This window comes from Acomys minous, assembly GCF_964271855.1.
Source record: "Acomys minous genome assembly, chromosome: 4".
NCBI lineage: Eukaryota > Metazoa > Chordata > Mammalia > Rodentia > Muridae > Acomys > Acomys minous.
In genome coordinates, this window is record NC_140486.1 from 116,247,873 (window position 1) to 116,256,099 (window position 8,227).

The following is an 8,227-nucleotide window of genomic DNA, read 5'->3' on the forward strand; positions in this document are numbered from 1 at the left end:
ACTTCCAACTTTGCTTCCTGGGGACATGTTCAATTTGAGTCCCCTTTGTGCATGATCCTTAAGCAATCCAGCAGGAGATGGCCACAGATCTGCCTGGAGCTTCTGTTGCAGCCACCAGGGAAAGGTTTTGCTGATGTCTTCCTTGGCTCAGGGCACCTGTATGAGGGTATAACACAACCTCTGAAGAGAAGAGACACAGTTTCTTAGGAGCCACAGACTGTGAGGGGAGGTGATAGCTTAAGACCCTCCTACTTTGGAGAGGCCATCTCAGGAGACCTCACATGCCATAAAACTAAGGAAGAGATGGTGGATGAGCATCCTCCCCAGGGTAGGGATTTCTGAAATGCTCAGGCCTGCCACCCTGAGCACCCTCCTCTCCTTATGTTGATTAGGTTAACTAAGGTGGGAAGATCTGCCCACTGAGGGTGTCATCATTCTCTAGGCTGTGCTCCTGAACTGAATAAAGGGAGAAGGTGAGCTGGGTCTAAGCACTCATTACTCTCTGCCTCTTTTTTGGTTTGTTTTTGTTTTTTTGAGACAGGGTTTTTCTGTGTAGCCTTGGCTGTCCTGAACTTGCGTTATAGACCAGGCTGGCCTTGAACTCATAGGGATCCGCTTGCCTCTGCCTCCCGAGTGCTGGGATTAAAGGTGTGTGCCACCACTGCCCGGCTTCTCTCTGCCTCTTGACTGTGGATGCAGTGTGACCTGCTCCTTAACTCCTCAGTTGCTGCGACTTTCCTGTCATGGTTGACTGTACTCTCAAACTGTGAGCCATAATAAACCCTTAAACTACTTTGATCAGAGTGTTTCATTACAGTAGCAGGAAATGTAAGACACTCCCCTTCCTCTATCTTCTCTGATCCTCTTCTCTGGCCCCAGAAGTTCATCTCTGAGTTGTTTCTTCTCCACTCACCTCACCTTAGGGGTGTGGCTTAGCATCCTGTGGGGAGCCACAGGCTTGATATACGGCCACAGTCAGAACTGTCTCATGGCTCCTGTCCTGGGACAGGACTGGTAAGATGTGTACAGAGTGCAGAGCCCACCAGCATGACCCCCTGGCTTCTGTGTCAGGCTGGCTCTGATTTAGCTGGACATCTGCCTCTGTCTCTTGGAACCTCCACGCCCTTATCTAAGGCACTGGGATCCCTACCCAGGATGAATCCTATCCTCCATGCAGCCTTCCCTTCCTGTCTTTGACTCTTTGGTCCTGCTGACCAACAATGTGGGAGTTGCTGTTGAGACATTATTGAGGGCAAGGTTGATGTCACAGGCTTGCAGAGTGAGAGGGAAGTCACCTGTGGGACCAGACCTCCTTGGAAGGCTCACTAGGTCCCACCATGAAGGTAACTATTTGGATCCGAGCAGGTCTGGGACTTTAGGGCCTTATCAGATGCAGGGCTTGCCTTGCAAATGAGCAAAGAGAGTGGTCCCCACTGCTCCTGGTCACCTGAGACCCAAGGTCATAGAGGCTGTGGACACTAAAATGCCCATGGACATCAATGCCACTCTTACCTTAAATGAGTGACTGATAGTTTATCCTATAGCCAGACCTGAGTGACTGTGTCCAAGGAGCAGGGTTCAGGTTGTTCCAATGTGGTAGCCATGCTCAGTGCTGGTAGTTTTAAAATATGTCACTGGAACCCTCACACCCAAGTGAGTAAATCTCCTCCCTAAGTGTTTGATGTACTTTGATGACTCTCTTAGCTTTGGGTTTGAGGAAACTAGGGGGCCTGTTAACGATAACCCCTTAAGAGGCTATTAAGGGGACTAAAGAGAACTCTAGGTATTTAGGCTGCCAACTGGTAACGCCGCAACTCTCTGTGATCATTGGCATTTTAGTCAGCTAGTCACAGTTGTGTGGCCCTGGGAGCTTCAGCCCATCCATCCCCTGAGGTGGATGCTGTCATAGGCTCCATTGAGGGCTATTCTGACCACTGGCACCTGCTCCTACTTTAGACTAATCCCAAATGCGCAGGGGCTGGCTAGGTATAACCACAGGCCACTGTATCACCTCTAACTGGGAGGCATCCTACTGGCAGTGAACTCTCCTCCACACCTCTGCTGAAGGAGGTACCCATGTTTCCACTCACCATGGAACACAAATGGTCAACTAAGCCCACGAGTGCTGGTGGGATCAGTGGCGAGAGGAGAGGAGAGGAGAGTATGTGAGTGCTCTGCAGCAGGACGTATCAGTGCCTTCCAGAGGGTCATACACACCAAAGGCTCTTCCAGAAGAAGGCAGGGCTTATAGGTCTCATGAAGCAAGTTTGCTATGGGAATGTTTGTCAAGAAGTTGTCCAGTGCCTAGGACTTCAAGGACAGGCTGTCCTACCAACATGGTGACAAATAGCTGCTGTAGGTAGAGTTTTGGCTTTAGCTGGAGCAAAGGGCTCACTCCTTGGAACATGGGAGACTTCCCACAAACCCTCATGGGAAACACACAGTGAATGCCCCATTGTCTTTGGAAAGCCTTGTGACAAGAGACAAAGGCACTCCGTCAGCTGACGTTGGACACGGTGATCCAGAGGGAAGCACATCCCACAGACCCACAGTGACACCGAGCCCTGGTCAGGCCATCGGGGAGTCTCTTAGGAAGACTCAGAGATGTGTCTTGTTCAGCATCCAGGCCAGAGGCCCAACCTGGCCACTCCAATGATTCTGTCTCCAGGGGAAGGCCATCCTAGAATTGGGGTGCCTGCTGTGGAGGTCACTCCCAGCTTTCTTTTATAGGACCATCCAGGCCATGACCAATTTTTGACATAATGTGGACTGTTGGGGTTGTAGGAATGATGGGGATCTGCAAGGAGCCTGTGGCCTGACACCAAAGGCCAGGTGGGAGCTGGCTTTTTGGGGGGGTACACAGCCTGGTGGAGTGGGGCCTCCACAATCATTAAGATGGTCACTAGAGGCATTTGGGGAGTGTGAGGTACTGTTTCTCAGAGCACCCCCTACTCGTGTTCCCCTGACTCCTTCCTGTCCCACGGGCCCCCTCTGCCACTTTGTATATGTCTCTGAAGCAAGCCCTAGGGCTCAGGCCTTCTTCCGTCTCTGCTGCGGGAGTCCCCACTGTGGCTGGGGATGTGCAACCAGGTATGAGGACAGTGACCAGATGTCTCCTCAGTTTCCACTTGTGTACAGAGGCAAGCTCAGTATTTCCAGCAGGTGGTTGCCTGTGGGAAGGCAGCCAGACACCAACAGAGTGCCCTTACCATCAAGGGCAGGCACGTGTTCCAGGGTTGATAAGGCAGAAATGGGCCTTCCCCCACTGCTCTGTCCATCTGTAGATGCTGGCGGTACCTGATGCAGGTGCCCAGGTTCTTTTGGGTCAAGTCCAATGTTCTGTAGGTGTGGCAGCTTTCAAATGTGCTGTCCAGTGCCCTCCTAGTGCTGCCGAGTGCCATGTGTCTGAGACTTGGGTGTTTCAGAAACCTTTCCTGCTGGGACCCCTAATGTCCTGTGATGCCTCAGCTCCAGCAGAACCCTGAGTGGACAGACGGTGGCATGATCCCTGAATGCAAACAGCACAGGCCAGAGCCTGGGACAGCTGACTGTGTCTCTAGCTGTGTTGATGCAACTCCGAGGGTGAGACTTCCTGCTTTGTTGGTGTACTGGTCTTCTGACATAGTCACCTCCCAAGCTCTGCATATAAGCCCTGGGGCTCTCTAGCCTGTACCCCAAACTCTTAGAATTCTCCTTTCAACCAAACTCCAAAAATTTTCTGAAGCACATGGTCAGTTTGCCACAATCAGGGGGCCACTTTGCCGGCAACAATTTCTTTTCATCTTAGTCATTTTTTTTCCTTTCATGACAAATTCCCTAAGAAAACAACTTACAGGAGGGAATTTCTTTTTGCTCACGATTTCAGAGGGTTCAGTCCTTGTTCTGGCTCCATCTCCTTGGGCACGAGGTGTGGAGCAGAGCTGCTTACAGCACGCAGCCAGGAAGTAGCTAGAGACAGGAAGGTACCTGAGATTACATGGGACCAAGTCAAGAGCCTCTGCCCTTACACCTGCCAAGGCTTCTTCTGAGAGATGCTGACATTAGCAGGCTCTGTGATCCTGAGTGGATTCATTCTGGGGGTCAGGCCTCAGCTTCTATTATGGGTTGTATATGAAGAGGAAATGGGTCCCGAGTCCCTGACTTTGGAAAGTAGAACTTGCCCCCAACTCCTTGTCTTTGTCTCTCCTTTTCCATGATGTTTCTGTTCTATCACAGGTCAGGAATTTTGTTACAGGGACACAACACAACAGCCAGTTGTTTTACCAACTAAAACTAGTTGTGTTACCAACTAAAATTGGTACTGAGAAGTGAGGCCAGAGGTCGTGGCTGTGACTGTCCCAGATGACATGTCACAGAGACCCTTCGGAGATGGTTTGTGAGTAGCATCTGGAGGTGTGGCATTGTACTTTCATGTCCCATTGCTGTGATGAAAACCCCGACAAATGCAACTTAATGGAGAAAGGGTTTGCTAGGCTCACACTTCCAGTTACAGTCCATCATCAGCTGGAGGTTGGAGTAACTGGCTGCATCACGTCTGTAGTTAGGAACAGAGAAGAATAAAGTAATGCATGGATGCTAGTATGCTAGTCTCAGTCCACTTTCTCCACTCTTATACACTCCAGAATCCCCTGCCTGGGGAATGGCGCCGCTCAGAGTGAACAGCTTTCCCCACCTCCATTAACAAGATGAAGACAGTCCCTCTCAGGCACACCCATCCCCACAACATGGCCACAGGCTGACCTGATCTAAATAACCCTTCACTGAGATGCTCCCTCCCAGCTGACAATCAACACTTATCGTCCATCACATGTGTGTTAGGGCGTTGTAGGCAGGGCTTCATGTGTGCATCTGGCAGAAGCTCAGAAGCCCACAACGCGGATAGTGAAGGTCATTAAAGAAGTTTCACTTTGGAAGAAGGACTCCGACAGAAATTGAATTAAGGTCATTCACGGCACACTCTGGCAAAGAATTTGCCTGCATTTTGGCCATGTGTTAAACCTCAGCGGGAAGCCAAATGTCAAGGTGATGGACTATTGATTCTTTGGAGAAAATTTCAATGTAGTACAGGGTTAAGACAGTGACATGGGCAGTGCTCGGTGCTTGGAGCCACAGCTACTGAGAAACCAGGGAGTAAAAAAGTAGATCAAAGAGCTCTGAAAATGTGCAATTTGGCCTGAAAGCTGCCTTGGTGGTGTGTCAGGAGTTTGCCAAGCAGTGCCCGCTGGGATGTCCAGAGCATAAATGTGTAAATTCCTTCAAAAGTCCTTGCTTTGAGAATATGCAGCATTCTCTTTGCCCAGGGTTGCCTAGGAAGCTGTTTTCCAGGATTCACTTCTTCATGCTCAGTGGCCCAGGCAATGGGAGATTGGATGGTTAAGAGTTTATCTTGAGTTTCGAGGGAGACCTTGACCTTGGACTTTTGAGAAATGCTGGCACTAGAGAGACTTCAGGGACTCTCTGAGGTGGCTCAAATGCAGTTTGCTTTATGTGCTGGACACGGCTCTTCAGAACCCAGGAGGGGTTGTGCTTTAGATAAGAGTGGCCCTCAACATGACTTGTGTGCTGAAGACTTGGTCCTCAACTAGTGGCACAGGACTGATATCACCAATGTATTAATCTGTTGATAAATTCATGCTTGAGTGGGCTGTCAAGAGGGCCCAATGAGGGAAAAATGTGGAAAGGATGTGTGCCTTTGAAGGGTACATCTTCTTCCTAGACCCTTCCTCACTGTCTTTTTGCATCTTGGCTGCCATGAGGTGAGAAATCCTCCCTCATGCCCCTACACACACATCCTGTCTTTCTGTCATGATGACCTGCAGACCCAGAGCAATGGAGTCAGATGCCCATGGGCTGAAACCATGAGAGTGAACAAACCTCTCCTTTAAGTTGTTTCTGTCAGGCATTTTGTCCTAGCAAGACAGAGCGACAGCTTCCTACAGAGGACTAGAGATGGGCAGGAACTGGAGGGACAGTGGATAGCAGTGTGGTGGGAGCCCTGCTCAGGGAGAGGGAAGGAGAGCCCTGGCCCATGTCACAGCAAGGAGAAAGTGTGGACAGACAAGGGATGCTCAGAAGGCAAAGTACTGTTAGGAGAATCATGCCTAGGATGGGTGTGGCTGGGCTCTGTCCCCAACATGCTTGTCACTGGCTGGGATGCCCAGGGGGTGTGTGGGCACAAGACAGACATGCACACTCATGCTGCGTCCTGAAAACCCAACCCCTGTCATGGCACCAGTTACAAACTTGAGCCTTAGGATGCTGGGGTTTGCATGTGTCCCCCAAGTTTCAGGTGCTAGCAACTTAGTCCTCAAGTTCATATTGGCAGTGGAGCTTTAAGGATTCGGTGTGGTTAACTGAGGTCATGAGCGTGGAACCCAGTGATGCCATTGTGATCTTATGAGAAGAGACCCACTGGCTCTTCATGTTGGTCCCTCTGTTCTATTATGATTGGCGCAGAAGCTTCTCCAGATGGTGTGTTCATGCCAGCATTACATCCCCGGGCTCCCCAGCCTCCAGAACAGTGAGCATTGAGGGAGCTCACACCTCACTCTCTTATCTAAAGTGTATCAGCTAGCTACCCTTCCACAGGCTGCGTAATAAAGTGTCCCACATATACCTTGTGGATCTGCTCTTCGTACACTGCTTGGTCTCAGATATTATGTTACAGTAGAGGCTTAAGGAGCCACCCTTCTGTCCACTGCATCACAGGGATAACATTCCTAGTCATCATCTGGTCCCAGATCCACAAGCTATAGGTGGGACAGACATGATGGGGATTCAGACCTGATCCAGGTCTAGCAAGTTAGCCACAAAGGACAGAACTATGCCCATAGCCTGCAAGCTGCAAAGCATGGATACATGACTTTTGGTTTAAGCAATTGAGGGAATGGGATGTTTTGTTACACAACATGTGGAAGGGTAGCTAGCTGATACACTCTAGGTGAGAGAGTGAGGTCTGAGCTCCCTCAATGCATAACGCTTCTGTGACTCCTCAATGCCTTTCCTCTTCATAGTGGACAGCTCTGAGAGCAGAGAGTGGGGGCAGCTCTTACAAGGCCCCTTACAATAACCATAAAGAAATCTGTGCCTCTGTCTTGATGCCAGGACAGCAGGGCCTCCACATCGGATGTGGAGCTCACCCACTCAGCCTTCCTTTGCGTGCTGCGGTGCTGAGAATGGTCGCCACAGTGGCACACTGACAACCGTGTGACGGAAAGCAGCATTTCGAGGCTGGCCACCAGCTCTGACGGTGCCTCGCTGCCGCATCCTGGGAAAATCTCTCACCGTTCTGGTCTTCAAATTCATCGTCTGTGAAGTGGAACGCAGCATTTTCCACCTTGTGCCTGACAAGCGGTGGCCCAGGCACAAAGCGCCTTTTACGGTCGGTGGCCATAGGTGGCACACGGTGGACCCGCAGACATTGTTAGCGGGCAGTGAAGAAGAGAAATAAATCAGACCGGGTTTTCTTTATGCATCTCTTGACATTTAAGTTGCTGTAAGGAATTCTGAATTGAAATGGGGACTTGGTGCGTTGAATAGTGGTAAATGAAAGAGAAAAGGACATTAACACAAGTGAGTAGAGAGACACACACGGAGAGAGGTGACGTCTTGAAAGCTGAAAAGCAGATAAGAGAGAATGGAGGCCAGCAGAGTGGAGATACGGGAGCCAGCTGGGGAATTTTGAGAGGTTTATGCTGCACCCCCAAATCCACACTGAAGAGAGGAGGTTGGGGTGCAAAGAGACCAGGTTCTCTACAAACGCCATAGGTAGAAGACAGCAAGGAAGGGCTATTGGCCTGGCTGGGAGCCAGCAGAGCTCCCAGTGGAGTGACATTTCACAGGCTCGCGCCTTGGGAGGTCCTGTAGTGGGATCCTCTCAGATCTTCCTCTTCTTCTGCTGCTTGGGGGCTGGGTCCCCAGGGAAGGCAGATCAGGTAGGTGAGGGAAGCAGGCTGGCACAGGCTGGTACTGTCTACGTCCCCCTCTCCCAGTCTATCTCTGAGGACATCCTGTCTCTGAGGATGGAGATGCCCGCTGTCCTCCTGGCCGTGCCTCTGCCATCTGAGGACAGGAAGAGGACATTTCAGGATTGTGTCCTCCGGGGCCCCAGTGACTCATGTCCTTACAGGAAGATGAGAGGGATGAAATGGAGAGAAAGTGGAGGCAGACAACGGAATCACGGCAGCCACAGGCTGGGAAGTGCTTGGAGCCACCAGGACCTGGGGAG